The 16,549-nt window shown below is 44.9% G+C and overlaps 1 protein-coding gene across 1 annotated transcript in view; it reads left to right on the forward strand.

Annotated features, from left to right (window-relative positions):
- Positions 1–1,756: 1,756 nt before the first annotated feature.
- ZRANB3 (zinc finger RANBP2-type containing 3) overlaps positions 1,757–16,549 on the forward strand; it is a 427,423-nt gene continuing 412,630 nt past the window's right edge. The window contains exon 1 of the mRNA XM_089683596.1: positions 1,757–1,879. The gene's annotated coding sequence lies outside the window, so the exon portion shown is untranslated. The remainder of the gene's footprint in view (positions 1,880–16,549) is intronic.

Raw genomic sequence — 16,549 nt, forward strand, 5'->3', positions numbered from 1 at the left:
TTATACATGGAGATCATATCCCCCTTATGTATTATACATGGAGATCATATCCCCCCTTATGTATTATACATGGTGATCATATCACCCCCTTATGTATTATAGATGGAGTTCATATCCCCCCTTATGTATTATACATGGAGATCATATCACCGCCTTGTGTATTATACATTGAGATCACAACCCCCTTAACGACTTGGCCACCGTGCTTTATCCAAATGACAGCTACAGTGCTGTTTTCCAGTTCTGGGAGGGTGTCATATGATGTCCTCTCAGAGCGCGCCCTGCCGCACGCCCCCAGCGATCTCCATGATTGGTGTCCTATGGACACAGTTGATCATGTGATGTGGTAAGAGGCCAATCACAGTGGCCTTTTGCCACATGGTCAGCTGCGTCCAATGACACAGCAGATCACCGGGTAAATGCAGTTGCCGGTTATAGGCTACACTTTCCTCACACTGTCTCAGAGTGAGGAAAGTACTGCCAATAACCGGCAATTGTCAGAAAACGGATCGGCACTGATAATCAGTGCCCCCCACCTGTGCCCAGCAGTGCTGCCAGTCAGGGCCACCCATCAGTGCCCATCATTGCTGCATATCTGTGCCAGCTAATCAGTGCTGCCTATCAGTGCAGACTCATCAACGCACATCAGTGAAGGAGAAAAATTACCTGTTTGCAAAATGTTATAATAGAAACAAAGAAAAACTTTTTTTTTGGCTTTTTCTGTTTATAGTGCAAAAAGTAAAACCCCCAGTGGCAATTAAATACCACCAAAAGAAATCTCTATTTGTGTGAAAAAAATGATAAAAAATTTAATATGGGTGCAGTGTTGCATGACCGCTCAGTTGTCATTCAAAGTGGGACAGCGCTGAAAGCTGAACATTGGCCTGGGCAGGAAGGGGGTATAAGTGCCCTGTAGGCTAGTGGTTAATCTCCTCTTCTCAAGAGAGAATACATTCAGTTCCTCTAATATTTCCTCTCACAACTGCTGCAAATGTGACTGCAGAGCTCAATCTCAGTCCCGTGAACACTGAGATTGAGCTCTGCAGTCGCTTTTGCAGCAGTTGTTTCCTAATTCCGGGTCACAATCCTGCGCAATGTCCTTTTGTCTCTTTCGGTCAGATGACCATGTCCACCGCACCTATGCTCATCAGACATTTTCCTGGAAACTATATAAGGCCGCCACAAGCTTTGATGCTGCTGTAGCTCACGACGCAGCAAATAAATTGACAACTTCAGTCACAGAGGCACCAGCTAAAGGGCACCAACTATTGAAGCTCAGTAAGCTCAGACATGACTCCGTATTACTAGCAGCGCATGTAGTGAAAGAGGAAAGTGAGGCTTCCCACCTGTTAGCTAGGTGTCTCATCACACAGCAGAAGCAAAACTATGTTACATTACTTCCACTTTCAACGTTGTCACTTTCACACCCACAAGTCATGGAGTGAGTCCATATCTCTGTAAGACCCCGGTACCATTTACTACAGGAATACTGAATATATTTATTTACTATATATAGTATACTATCATAGCATTGCATTCATCCTAGAATGACATTGGGAAGGAAGTGAAGTCCGGAGTGGATGCAGCCCGAGCCCCATACAGAGAAGAGCAGACATGTCAGGTCCGGGTGACGTCCCTGACACCCGCTCCATGCGTCCTCTGTGTACACAGTGGCGAGCGCTATAGGACGGGGAGTGGGCGGAGGGAAGCCTCTGAGCGCTGATTGGCGGAGGGCGTCACTTCCGCTCTGCGGGCGCGAACTTTGAATGACGTCACTCTCCCGGTTTTTTGACGTAAAGCGGAAGACGGCTGTCTGTCTTCTTGTGACCCGGGACCGCTAATGAAAGTGTGGAGAACGGAGTGTGAGGAGAACTAAGAGGTATAGAGGATGGCGGAGAGAGTGACACCATACGGGGGGGGAGTTACCCGGGTGTAGTGTTATATAGGAGAGGACATGACCTTTTATGGAATGAGGGCGTTGCCGTGGCAACGCCTCATAGTATAATGCTGTGCCCAAACTGCGGCCCCGGGGCCGGATGTAGTTCTTTGCTTGCTTTTATCTGGTCCTTGGGGCCCTATTCCATTCACTGACACCAACAATGGGACGTAATTCCCCCTTCTGACACCAATGAAGGGGCACAATTCTAATGACACCAATGAAGGGGCACAATTCTAATGACACCAATGAAGGGGCACAATTCTAATGACACCAATGAATGGGCACAATTCCTGCCAATGACACCAATGAAGGGACACAATTCTAATGACGCCAATGAAGGGGCAAAATTCCTGCCAATGACACCAATGAAGGGGCACAATTCTTCCCAATGACACCAATGGTAGAGGCACAATTCCTCCCAATGACACCAATGGTAAGGCACAATTCTTCCCAATGACACTTATGGGGCACAATGCCTCCCAATGAAGAGGAACAATTCCTCCAAATGACACTAATGATAGGGCACGATTCTTCCCAATGACACAAATTGATGGATCACAATTCCAATTCAGTGAAGGGGCACAATACTTCTCAATAACATCTAGAAAGGGGTACAATTCTTCCCAATGATACCTATAATGGGCACAATTGCATCATATGAGCCCATCGGAGTGCCCCTTTACACCACCTGTGCCCACCGGAGTGCCCCTTTACACCACCCGTGCCCACCGGAGTGCCCCTTTACACCACCCGTGCCCACCGGAGTGCCCCTTTACACCACCCGTGCCCACCGAAGTGCCCCTTTACACCACCCGTGCCCACCGGAGTGCCCCTTTACACCCCCCGTGCCCACCGGAGTGCCCCTTTACACCACCCGTGCCCACCGGAGTGCCCCTTTACATCACCCGTGCCCACGCGAGTTCCCCTTTGCATCACCCGTGCCCACGCGAGTTCCCCTTTACATCACCCTTGCCCATCAGAGTTCCCCTTTACATCACCTGTGCCCATCAGAGTGCCCTCATAAATCCCATCCATGTGAACAGCATACCTGAATATGTCCAGTAGGTGGGCAGGAACGGATGGAAGATGTGAAAAAGAAGGAGCTGAAGGGGGTAGGATCTGGCAGAAGGAGGGAGCTGAAGGGGGCCGGACTGGCCTGAGAAACTTGCTACAAGGGGCGGGGTGCACATGTGAAGTCATTGGTTGCTGGGACAACCTCGATCTCAGCAACTGACTGCTGAGCAGCAGATATCCAGCGCTGCGGACTGATGATCTGGACATGAGCGTTGTTTAGTCCTTGTCCGGACCATGGTCCACCATTTATTAAAGGCTGATATGGACAGTATTACCTGGGCACAGGCTAAAAGTATAGGGCATAGGGGCATTTCTGGGGTTTAAACTGACATTATAGGGGGAGAGGGCATTTCCTTGGCACAAGCTCATAGCTGGAATTGAGGTAGAGGGCATTGTCTTGGCACAGGTCGCCAGTATGGAGCTGGAGGACGTTGCTTATGAACAAGCTGCTAGTTCATTGGGTGGAGGGGACTGTATGGTTTCAAAGCTTCCAGTGTAGATGATGGGTATGAGGTGGGCTTTAAAAAAATGATCTAGGAATGGTGATGAGTATAGGAGCTCATGGCAGGTTAGTTGGAGTGACTGGGAGAAGTTTGCCAAGCTTTTAAGGTGGACGCAAAATACACTCTATTGCCAAAAGTATTGGGCCCCCCCTCCAAATCATTGGATTCAGATGATCCAATCACCTCCATGGCCACAGGTGTATAAAATCATCACCTAGGCATGCAGACTGCTTTTACAAACATTTGTGAAAGAATGGGTCGCTCTCAGGAGCTCAGTGGATTCAAGCGTGGTCCCGTGATAGGTTGTCACCTGTGCAATAAGTCCATCCGTGACATTTCCTGGCTACTAAATATTCCACAGTTAACTGTTAGGGTCCTTTCACATGGGTGGACCCATTTAGCGGATCTGCTTGCTCAGCAGGGGGATCTATCCGCCGATACCCACTGAGCAAGTGGATGACAGATCTATGTCCGCTTTGCCACTGCAGAGCGGAAACAGAGCAGCTCGCTCTCCTTAATAGGCAGTTGGGTGAAAATGGACCGCCTGTCCATTTTCATCTGATCTGATGGAAGGGGAATTGGATTCCCATCTGTTCCTTTTCTGCGGGTCAGATCATATTGGATATTGGTAGGTGTAAACGCACACATGTCCGTTTACACCCACTGCTCCATGGAGGAGAATGGAGGTTCCGATCGGGTCCACCTGAAAAAACGGGCATGCGGACCCCATCGGAACGTCCATGTGAAAGAGGCCTTAGTGGTATTACAACAAAGTGGAAGCAATTGGGAACAACATCAACTCAGCTACCAAGTGGTAGGCCACGAAAAATGACAGAGCGGGGTCAGTGCATGCTGAAGTGGACAGTGTGTAGAAGTCGCCAACTCTGCAGAGTCAATAGCTAAAGACCCCCAAATTTCGTGTGGCCTTCAGATTAGCACAACAACAGAGCATAGAGAGCTTCATGGAATGGGTTTCCATGGCCGAGCAGCTGCATCCAAGCCTTACATCACCAAGTGTAATGCAAAGCGTTGGATGCAGTGGTGTAAAGCACACCGCCACTAGACTCTAGAGCAGTGGAGACGTGTTCTCTGGAGTGACCAATCACGCTCCTCTGTCTGGCAATCTGATGGACGTGTCTGGGTTTTACGGTTGCCAGGAGCACAGTACTTGCCCGACTGCATTGTGCCAAGTGTAAAGTTTGGTGGAGGGGGGATTATGATGTGGGGTTGTTTTTCAGGGGTTGACTTGGCCCCTTAGTTCCAGTGAAGGGAACTCTTAAGGTGTCAGCATACCAAGACATTTTGGACAATTTTATACTCCCAACTTTGTGGGAACAGTTTGGGGATGGCCCGTTCCTGTTCCAACATGACTGCGCACCAGTGCACAAAGCAAGGTCCATAAAGCCATGGAGGAGCGAGTTTGGGGTGGAGGAACTTGACTGGCCTGCACAGAGTCCTGACCTCAACCCGATAGAACACCTTTGGGATGAATTAGAGTGGAGACTGTGAGCCAGGCCTCCTCCCCCGACATCAGTGCCTGACCTCACAAATGCTCTTCTGGAAGAATGGTCAAACCTTCCCATAGACACCCTCCTAAACCTTGTGGATGGCCTTCCCAGAAGAGTTGAAGCTGTTATAGCTGCAAAGGTCGGGGCCAACTCAATATTGAACCCTACGGACTAAGACTGGGATGCCAATTAAAGGTCGTGTGTGTAAAGGCTGGCCGACCAATACTTTTGGCAATATAGTGCATCTCAGACTTCCTGAGCAGGAGATAAGGTTTAGTTGTATTTTCCTGCCTGAATACCAGAAACTGCTGTTGACCATAATGCTGTGTGCACAGACTACAATAATAGGGAATGGTAGACTTGTGTGGGTTGTGCAGCCTACATGGACAGACTATAGCTATACTATGTAATAATGTGTCTGGAGCATTGCATGGTCTCCTTCATTCTTTAACAGTTTAAATTCTTTCTTCTATTTTTATCTGCTTTGTGGTGAGCACAGATAACTAGCTGGTCACCTCCCCCGCATGAGTTAATTCTTTTGACTTAAAGCTTGATTAAAAACAAAACCTGAAAATCTCTGTATCTATACCTACATTGTGATTTGCTTGTTTTGTGATTTATTATATTATATTGAAGAATTTGTCACCTATATTTTCACAATATAACAATGTAACAAGCAGGTTCTAAAAGTTGTACAACAAATACTCTCTAATGTCTGTGGTTGGGTTAAATTGTAACGCCAATTTCATGGAAAAAATATAGCAAATTAAAAAACAATAATATAGCATGTACTATTGTGTCACAAGCCATATTGTAATTTAATGTTCTCAAAATTGAAGCACGGGGATCCTAAAAGAGAACATACAGCTCTACAACATATAATGGCATAGGTCAGTGTTTCTCAACTTTTTTTCCGTCGTGTACCCTCTAAAAAAAAAATGCAAAATCTTGAGGAACCCCAGTCCAAAATGTAAAAAAAAAATGCTAATGTTACTTCTCATTGGGAAACCTTAGTCTGGGATGATGCACACAACCACCTTGATGAAATTAACATAAGCATCCCCCCTTCATGTCAGAAGTCCTCATCACCACAGGGTCACTCATTAAATCAGAGTCCGCCAACAGAGAGCCGTCCATCACTTAGTCCCCTCTTTACATCAGAGTTCTACTTTTTGGCTGTAGAAGTGAGGCAGAGGGCAGGAGGTGGAGCCACTCTGGAGGAGGCTGAATTCCATCCTCTCCTGAATGCTGGGGTTGACCCTACATCATAGGAACGAATGACACTGTGGGGTTGATTTTAGTGGTGCACTGAAATGAAAATTCTGGTGCTGAAAACGAAAATTCAAAATGCACTTCGCCGAAAACCGAAATGTGCTGTTTTTAAAAATCAATATTTTTTTTTTGAAAAAAATACCCTTTGATTAAAAAAAACAAAAAATAACAATATACCAATTTTTTTGTAAAATATGAAAGAGGATGTTATGGCAAGTAGATAGATACCCAGCATGTCACGCTTTAAAATTGCGCACGCTTGTGGAATGGCGTGAAACTGCGGTACTCCAAAATCTCCATGGGTGATGCTTTAAAAATTTCTACAGGTTAGCAGTGTAAAGTTACAGAGGAGGTCTGGTGCGAGAATTATTGCCCTGATTGTGGTGATACCTCACGTGTGTAGTTTGAACACCATTTACATATGTGGGCATGGCCTACGTATGCGTTCACCACTATGTGCGAGCACGGGGGAACTTTTAAATTATTTATTTATTTATTTATTTATTTATGTATGTATTTAAATAATTAATCAATTAATTAATGGTTTGGGTTTTTTTTTTTTTTTTCACTGTTCCTTTAAAATTTTTTTAATAATTTTTTTTATTCTTATCACAAGAAATGCATGCATCCCTTGTGATAGAAATAATTAGTGACAGGTCCTCTTTATAGAGAGATATGGGGTCAATAAGACCCCACATCTCTCCTCTGCAATGTAGAGCATTGGATCAAAAAAAAAGCATTGATATAGTGCTTTAGAAAAAAAAAATTGGCCTGAACCAGAAGTGACATCTCTCCGGTCCTCCAAGGGCATAGAGATGAGTGGAGGCCATGTTTCTTTCAACCATCTCTATGCCCAATGCCGGGATCGTTCAATGGTTTCTCAGGTAAGACTGAAAACTGCCAGGCGGTTGCGAGGCTCGGGGTTTTTTTCTACACCTGTATCGATGCTTTCTTTTATTTTGGCCGACGGCTGAAACGTTTCGGCCACCGAAATTTCCGTGCATCCCTAGTTGACTTACTAAAACTGGAGAGTGCAACATCTGGTGGAGCTCTGCATAGAAAGCAATCAGCTTCCAGGTTTTATTGTCAAAGCTTAAAGTATAAGTTAACCTTGTGGACAAAAAATATAAATGCACATTTTTTTGAAGATAAAAGTGCATTTATTATTTTTGTCTGCAGAAGCCTGGAAAATATTACACCAGCGATCAGTAGACCGCTGATGCCATGCAGGTCTCCTGCAGACCTGTTAGAATATCTGCTTGCCGTGCAAAATATATACGGTCAAGCAGATATTCTGACAGGAAGCTTCAATGAACTACCACGGCACTCCACAGTGCCATGGTAGTTCACTGAAAACTAAAAGCCCACAGCCACTAAGGCTGTCAGGAATTGCAGTTCATTCACGGAACAGTGTTGTGGCAACAGTTTGAGGACGGCTCTTTTCTGCTCCTGTCTTACTGTGCAACTGAGTAAAATGCCAACTCCATAAAGGCAAGGCTTTTTTTAATCAATTCTTTATTTAAAGAGTCACATTAGGATTTAACATAAAGTCGCTTTCACATTGCAATCGGGGTATATAAAACAACAGTCATGGGTGTACACAAAGTACGTTTTCGCTCCATAAGATGCACATAGGTTTTAGAGGAAGAAAACAAGAAAAAAAATATTCTGAACCAATGGACTGCAGACATAGTACAGGAATTGACCAGAGACTGCAGACAGTACAGGAGATGACCAGAGACTGCGGACACAGTACAAGGGATGACCAGAGACCGCGGACACAGTACAGGAGATGACCAGAGACTGCGGCCATAGTACAGGACATGACGAGAGACCACGGCCATAGTACAGGACATGAGCAGAGACCGCGGCCATAGTACAGGACATGACCAGAGACCGCGGCCATAGTACAGGACATGACCAGAGGCCACGGTACAGGACATGACCAGAGACCGCGGCCACGGTACAGGACATGACCAGAGACCGCGGCCACGGTACAGGACATGACCAGAGACCGCGGCCACGGTACAGGACATGACCAGAGACCGCGGCCACGGTACAGGACATGACCAGAGACCGCGGCCACGGTACAGGACATGACCAGAGACCGCGGCCACGGTACAGGACATGACCAGAGACCGCGGCCACGGTACAGGACATGACCAGAGACCGCGGCCACGGTACAGGACATGACCAGAGACCGCGGCCACGGTACAGGACATGACCAGAGACCGCGGCCACGGTACAGGACATGACCAGAGACCGCGGCCACGGTACAGGACATGACCAGAGACTGCAGATCTTTGGGGAGCGGGAGAGCAGGTACCCAAATTTGACAGGTACCCGCTCCCACTTCCGCTGTGATCGGAAGCAGAAGTTGTTCTCCCTTCCACCCTCCGTCCCTGTAGTCTTCTGGGACACGTAATAGGTCCCAGAAGACTATAGGGCCATTCACAAAGCGCAATGCCTCTTGCGCATGCTCAGTGAAGCCGCAAGCCGGGTGCCCATGCTAAAGATACCAGCGCCAGGGAGAGAAGACGGACGGTGAAACCAGCGGTGGTGAGGACACTGCTGGACCAAGGAACATTAAAGTGGCTGTGTTTTAAAAGTCAGCAGCTACAGTTTTTGTATTTTGTATTTTCAGCTGGAACTCCGCTTTAAGGGGCAGCTGCTTTGGGCCCTGCCTGGCGCTGCTGCATTGCTGACTCGGACTCCTCCTCTCTTCTGCCATAGAAGAGCCGAGCGGCTGGCCTGGTATTCTAACGCGCAGGGGAGGAGTCCTGGTCAATTTTCGCTCCATAAGCCGCACAGACATTTCCCTATTTTGTGGGGGGAAAATAATGCCTCTTATGGAGCGAAAAATACGGTAATACCCAACAATACTTGTGCTGAACATTAAATACCTCTTCATTTTAGGGTAAAATCTCAAAAGCATAGACAAGTCAAGACCAATTATCACCAATATTTTGTTTATATTTCATAAGTCTATGACTAGAACTATATCAAAATCTGACCTCAAAATTAACAGTGGTCAAAAGGCAGTTTTATTGTTTGTTTATGAAACTTGTTTTTTTTTTGTTCTTTTTTTTTATAAAGATGTTGATATTTGTTTTCACTATCAACAGATCAAGTCCTTATATCCAGGTAATATGTGCAATGGCATTGCAGCCAATAGAGTTTACATTTTTTGTTTTTTTTTTAATATTTTAAAGTTGCACTTCTGTTTGTTTAAAAAGCAATATTTTTGTTTGTTTTTTATACTGGAGATTTTAGTCAAATACGAATAAAACTAAAAGAATTTAGGTGACTAAAATATGACAAAAACAAAAAATTTGACGTAAAAATGAACACTGTATGGGGTAAAAGGTTTATGGTGTGAGTAAAGAGGGAAAAAAAAAAAAAGGGTGGGATGGGGAAGGTAAAGAAGTGAAGTCAGAGAGAGTGTCCAGGGGTAGGAAAGAACTTGAATGGCCTGATCTCAACTCTACTGAACACTTTTGGGATGACTTGGAACATTGATTCTAACTTATTGCCCAACATCAATACCTGAATAAGCACAAATTCCCATGTGCATTCCAAAATCTTGCGGAAAGCTATTTCTGGGAAGGGAGGGTGAGCGGGTACCATATTAAAATGGTAATAAATTGCCCCCCCCCACAAAAAAAAGCAAAATAATGGGCCCCCTGCAGGTGTAGGTTATACTGTACTAGTATGCACCTCATAATTACCTGTACACAGAGCCCTCCAGCACCACACTGTCACAGCTCCCTGGTGCCACCATCTTCACCTGGTCTTCCTTCTGGGTTTGTGGGTACCGGCAGCATGAATGCCTGAAGTCGTGATGACGTCACTCCCGTGCATGTGGCACGGAGCTCTGAAGGTCTGGCACAGTGTGCCTTCCCTTCAGTGCGCATACGCTGGTGACATCACCGGCTGCATTCTGTGTGAATATCTCCCAACTTACAAAGTGGACTTTGCTTCCACTTTAAGGCTCCGTTCACACCAATGCATTTTTTAGTGCTTTTTGCAGAATCGTACTACAGTCCATTTAACATGGTTTCCTATTGCATTGCGTAGTACTACTATGCTTGTTATACATGTTGGATATAGTGATTTATTCAGTTTTCATATTCGCATGAACCCAGCTCAAAGGACTTGCAATATATCCAGAAAAATTTTCTTTGTTTCTTCTAACACATTTTCAAAAACCAGCAGTTTGACAGTAACGTCATGCCAAAGTCAAGTCACTACATGTCAGGTTTAAACCGACCTTTTCTCAAGTAGGAGCTTTTTAATTCCTGCCTGTCAAAGGGTCAGTTTTGACCTGAAATGTAACTAGTTGCTATGAAGTGATCTTCAGTACAGTGTGCTGGGTTAAAAATAAAGAACATTTTATCAAAGTCCTCTGTGCCAGTCTTTCTGGCATGGTAAACACTATTGTGTCAAGTATGGCAAATTGTTGCATGTCATTCCTTTGTGGAATGGCATGCGGGTTGTTCCTTCTCTGTAGAATTTTGTTGTGTATGTTATTTATAAAGTGACACAGTACTACGTAATGGCTGTATGCTGGATGTAATTTTCTGTGTGTTTTTTACTGTATGTATAGTTGCTGTACTTTAGTATGAATCGTGTCTTTTATGCAGCAAGCAGATCTGATGGGTGTGAAAGGGGCCTTATAGTGGTTAGGGGATTGTTACCCTTACAATCAGCTAGAAAGATGACTGATGTCATGGTCTTGGCCTTGTCATTTGGCATTGGATTTGGAACAATGGAGGCACTGTTAAATGGGAGTTCAATCCACCTTGGCTCAAGGAACCCCTAGCAACCTCTGAGGGAACCCTATCCGAGAGTGGCTGGCCTAGCACTTTGGTTCCTTGGTGGTGGGTCTTATTCTCAGAATCTGTTCATATCTCTGTGGATGCTATACTGTAGCACATTTCCCATCCTGTATGTTGGGTGTCATTCTCAGTATTTGTTGTGTTTCATTATAAAGTGATTCTGCATATAAGCAGTCTTCAGCTTAAAAAGTTCCTCATACTTTTTTTTTTTTTTTTTTTTTTTTTAGCTTTAATAGGGTAAAGGCATGAATAACTAGGCCTTCTTGTTGGCCACACCAAGAAGATGCTGTAGCCGGTGGTGTGTTGATCATTACATCACATGTAATGTCCCTGAAAATGATATTGGAATGTTGTCCACTATGGGGATGCAGTAAAGTTACATTTCTGATGCTAATTTTCATATAATCCACAGGTCCCTTGTTTTGTTGGAACAGACCTGTGTTTCTCAATAGCAATCTGTCAGACCTTCCTTACCTGCTTATACCTCACTGCAATTTGTAAGGAAGAATATGGTTGCTCTGAGCGACTCTATGGTAGAACTCTTCCACTGGGCACACTAACTGATGCTCCATATGCTGTGAATGATGCATCTCTACTGCAGGCCTCGAAAAACCTTTTAGCCAATTTTAGTTCACACAGATGGATGTTATTTTAATTTATTTCTTTGGTTTACAGCGTAATGATCTCCTCCTATGCCTAGGTTTAGACTTGTTTGAAAATGCTGCACCTCTGAAAGCGTTCTGTGTAGTGGTGCACCAAAATGATAATTCTGGTGCCAAAACCAAAAATTCAAAATGCACTTGGCTGAAAACCAAAATGCGCAGTTTTTAAAAATGAATATATATTTTTTGCGAAAAAAATACACTTTGATTAAAAAAACAAAAAAAACACTATACACCCCAATTGTTTTTTAAATATATGAAAGAGGATGTTACGGCGAGTAAATAGATACCCAACATGTCACGCTTTAAAATTGCGCACACTCATGGAATGGCGTGAAACTGCGGTACTTAAAAATCTCCATGGGTGATGATTTAAGAAATTCTACAGGTTAGCAGTGTAAAGTTACAGAGGAGATCTAATGCAAGAGTTATTGCTCTTGCTCTGACAATTCCTCACGTGTGTGGTTTGAACACCATTTACATATGTGGGCGTGGCCTACGTATGCGGTCACCACTACGTGCGAGTACGGGGGGATGGGGGCACTTTAAACGTTTTTTATTTATTTATTTTTTTTCTTGCACTGTCTTTTTTTTTTTTTTTTATTCTTATGACAAGAAATGCATGCATCTCTTGTGATAGAAATAATTAGTGACAGGTTCTCTTTATGGATAAGACAATAAGACCCCACATCTCTCCTCTGCAATGTAAAGTATTGGATCAAAAAAAAGCATTGACCTACGGCTTTAAAAAAAAAAAAAAAATGGCCTGAACCGGAAGTGTCATCGCTCCGGTCCTCCAAGGGCAACTTTCCTTTACTCATCTCTATGCCAAACGCTGGGATCGTTCGATGGTTTCTCAGGTTTCTGAGAACTACCGAGCAGCGGCGGGCGGGCGGCGGCAAGGGGCTGGGTTTTTTGGCACCTGTATCGGTGCTTTTTTTAAATTTCGGCCGATGACCAAAAGGGGTATTTTCGGCCACATACCGTATATACTCGAGTATAAGCCGAGTTTTTCAGCACATTTTTTGTGCTGAAAAACGGCCCCCTCGGCTTATACTCGAGTCAACGTCTGCAGATGAAATGCCGTCCCTGTCATCTGGACACACCCCCGGGATCAATCCTCGCCGGTGATTGGCCGCCGCAACTGTAGCTCAGGAGAGGCACACAGGCGCCCAATCACCGGCGAGGAGGTGGAGCTTGGAGAGGAGGAGCCGAGCGGCACTGCGAAGATCGAGCGAGTAAAGAGGAGGAGAGCGGCCGGAGAAGGAAGACATCTGACCGGTAAGTGTGTACCATGGGAGAGGGAGGGAGCGAGCGAGCCCAGGCTGGAGCAGGGGTCACCAATGATGGGGCACTATTCCTCCCCCCACTGACACCAATGATGGGGCACTATTCCTGCCCCCACTGACACCAACGATGGGGCACTATTCCTCCCACACTGACACCAATGATGGGGCACTATTCCTTCCCCCACTGACACCAACGATGGGGCAGTATTCCTCCCCCCCACTAACACCAACGATGGGGCACTATTCCTCCCCCCACTGACACCAACGATGGGGCACTATTCCTCCCCCCTCGGCTTATACTCGAGTCAATAGTTTTTCCCAGTTTTTTGTGGTAAAATTAGGTACCTCGGCTTATATTCGGGTCGGCTTATACTCGAGTATATACGGTAAATTTCGGTGCATCCCTAGTTCTGTGTTCAGATTTCTTTTTAAAGGCATTAGACAGTGATATGTGATGCTTCCTGACTGCCTGGTTTAACCCTGGAAATGCCAACCCACGCCCTGCAGCATTGTACACAGTTGCAGGGCGTTTGTGGTACTTGCCCATTAGCTTAAATGAGTTGCATTTGGTGGTAAGATCAATAAATGTTGCTATGGTCGCAAAGCCTTGGTATGTAAACACCTCTGCCTGCTACCTTTGCAGCTTAAATAGTGGCAGTGGGTGTTCAATTCACAAGAAGAACTTTACCTTTCTCTGAAAAATCACAACAAAGGCACCCTTAAAAGTGTTTGGTGATGGCAGTCTGCAAACAGATTTTTAGATAAATATTTGCAGGCTTTTTGTTCTTTGTATACCTTTTTGTTTTTCCTCTCCATTCTTTTCATAGTGGCCATTTTAATTAAGGGCACATGAACCAATTACACTTTTACTTTGGATCTCAGAGGCAGACCCAGAACTGTGGGTCTGCCTCCTTGAACATATGACAGTGCACATGATCTGAGTGGGAAGGTACAGGTGATGTAGCCTTTCCAGGATGCAGCTGTAAGGTATTGGTTACATCACTACTGCTTGAAACCAGGAAGTGGAATAACAGTGATTGTAAGTAAAAGCAAAAGATGTCTAAAAGATTACTTCAAATCTTACAAACTTTAGATCTGATTGTTTTGTGGAATTCTTAAAGTGGTTCTAAGCCTTGGTTCACACATGTGCAGGGCCGGTTTGCAGTGCAATTAGTAAAAGTGCTTGGTGCAATTTCGTTCAGCTGTGAGTTGTTAGTGTATGACACTGGAAATTGTACCGGAAAGGATTTTGGTTCACATTTCATGCAAATCGGTTTAAAACGTATCCAATTTGCATATACGTGAACCAGGGCTAAAGGCTGAAGGCTTTTTACCTTTATGAATGAGGGTAAAAAACCATCTATGTGCCTCCCCCGTTATACTTACCTGGTCTCAATCCCATTCTCGCCTGACTCTCTCCCTCCTTATTGGCTCAGAGACAGCAGCGTGAGCCATTAGCTCCCGTTGCTGTCAATCACAGCCAGTGATGATGGAGTGGGGGGCGCGGCTGAGATGCTCTCTGTGAGTCTATGGACGCACAGAGCCGGCTCCAGAACGAGCTTGCACGAGTGCCCCCAAAGCAAGCGACTTCCTTTTAGGGGCACTCAGCTCATGGAGGACCCAGGTGTGGCGACAGGGGACCCAAGAAGAGAAGGATTGGTGCTGCTCTGTGCAAAACCATTACACAGAGCGTTAAGTAGGACATTTTTATTAGTATTACTATAGTTTCACTTTAATTTGGCCATACAAACATGACATATTGTAGTAGATGTTCCCTGATGGTTATTTTGTTATGTAGAGGAATATGCAAATGTTTTTAATTTGTATCTATGATAAAGGAAAGGGGTGCCCACAACATGGCCCATTAATTGTCTCATTTTATAATTAAAATTGATATTGAACCCCGCAGCCCTTCTGTAACCACAAGCCGGCGGCTTATACCTGTGGCTCTCAAGTGTTGCAGCTCTTGGCGTTGTAGCAGGTGACTCCAGTACGGCAGAGGTTAATGCAATCACTAACTTAAATGTCATTTCCTAGTCACTGTCATCTTTCATCGTGCTACAAAATGGACTGCATTCACTCAGGTTCAATAGCCAGGTTTAATGAAGTATTTTTAGCGTTTGATACAGGAGGACGGGTCCCCATTAAATTCCTCCGGGGGTTATGAGCTATTAAACGTGTCTCTGTACCTATAATGAGCAGTGCTTGATTATAATGTCCATTATAGAATTCATCTTCCAATTCCTCCCTGAATTTCGTTCGGGGAGAGGAATGCAGAGGAAGATAGATTCATCTTTCACCAAACAATCCCTCAAGAGGCCAATTTATTTTCCTCAAGCGGAAATATATTCACTTGTAATGTTGTGAATAAAAAAAAGTGGCGTGAGCGCTGCGTTCCGCAGAGCTATTTTTGAATGAATTTATACAGAAGAGAGCGGTAAAGAGACGGTGGATGGAGTTAGCTAATAGGTATTGTCACCTCTCCATTTGCTTTTTGTGTCAAGGTCTTGGTTTTCCTTGCATGCTGCTTTGTGCAAAACATTTTGACCACAAAATATTGCACAAGTACTTACCTTACATCAAATCTTTTCTTCAACAATTCTTACATATTCACTTTCACTCTTGCAAGAATGTATCACGGTGATTGCAGAAAAGAATCAAACAAGAGTAAGAGTAATAAGTGTCTCATTAAGATTATGGTAGACTTTTAAAGTATCATTTTAGTAATTTGTATGTTTTATAATTAGTTTCATTGGTCCAGCTTGGACCAATGTAACTACTGTGTGGGAGCCGGGGCTAGACTATTGTGCACCCTAGGCAAGTCCCCCCCACAAAAAAACCAAAAAAAATAAAACCACCTGTAGTTCTACTTTGTCCCTCCTAGCACACATCCTCTTTTTCCCTCAAAGTTTCCACCCTATCACAAATCCTCTCCCCCCAAAATCCCCCCTCCTAAATTCCCCTAAATCCTTCCTTTTCGCACAGTTCTCTCCAAATTACCCTTCCCAGCACAAATCCTTCCTCCCCACTCAAATCCCCCTTCCTAGCACAAATACCCCCCCTCCAAGTATAACCTCACCCAGTCCCCCTCTCCTAGAACCCCCCCCCAATCACCTCTCATAGTACAAGTTCCCCCCAATCCCCCTCAAATCCCCCCTTCCAGCGCCAATCCTCCTCCTTCAATCTCCCCACATAAGATAAATTCCCCCAAATCTCTTCTCTAGCTAACACCCCTCCAAATTACCCTTTCCAGCATAAAATCCTCCCACCTTACCCAAATTCCCCCCCCCCTTAGCACAAATCATCCCCCCCAAACCTCCCTCCTACGTTTTAGCACACATCCCCCATTCCTTCTCCTAGCAAAAAATCCCCCCCTCCCATCATCCCCATTACCCTTCCCAGCACAAATAGCCTCCATCCCCACTCCTGCAATAAACCTCTCATCTCAGCACAAATAATTGTTA

This window comes from Staurois parvus, unplaced genomic scaffold, assembly GCF_062004578.1.
Source record: "Staurois parvus isolate SC_StPar_1 unplaced genomic scaffold, SC_StPar_1.0 ptg000315l, whole genome shotgun sequence".
NCBI lineage: Eukaryota > Metazoa > Chordata > Amphibia > Anura > Ranidae > Staurois > Staurois parvus.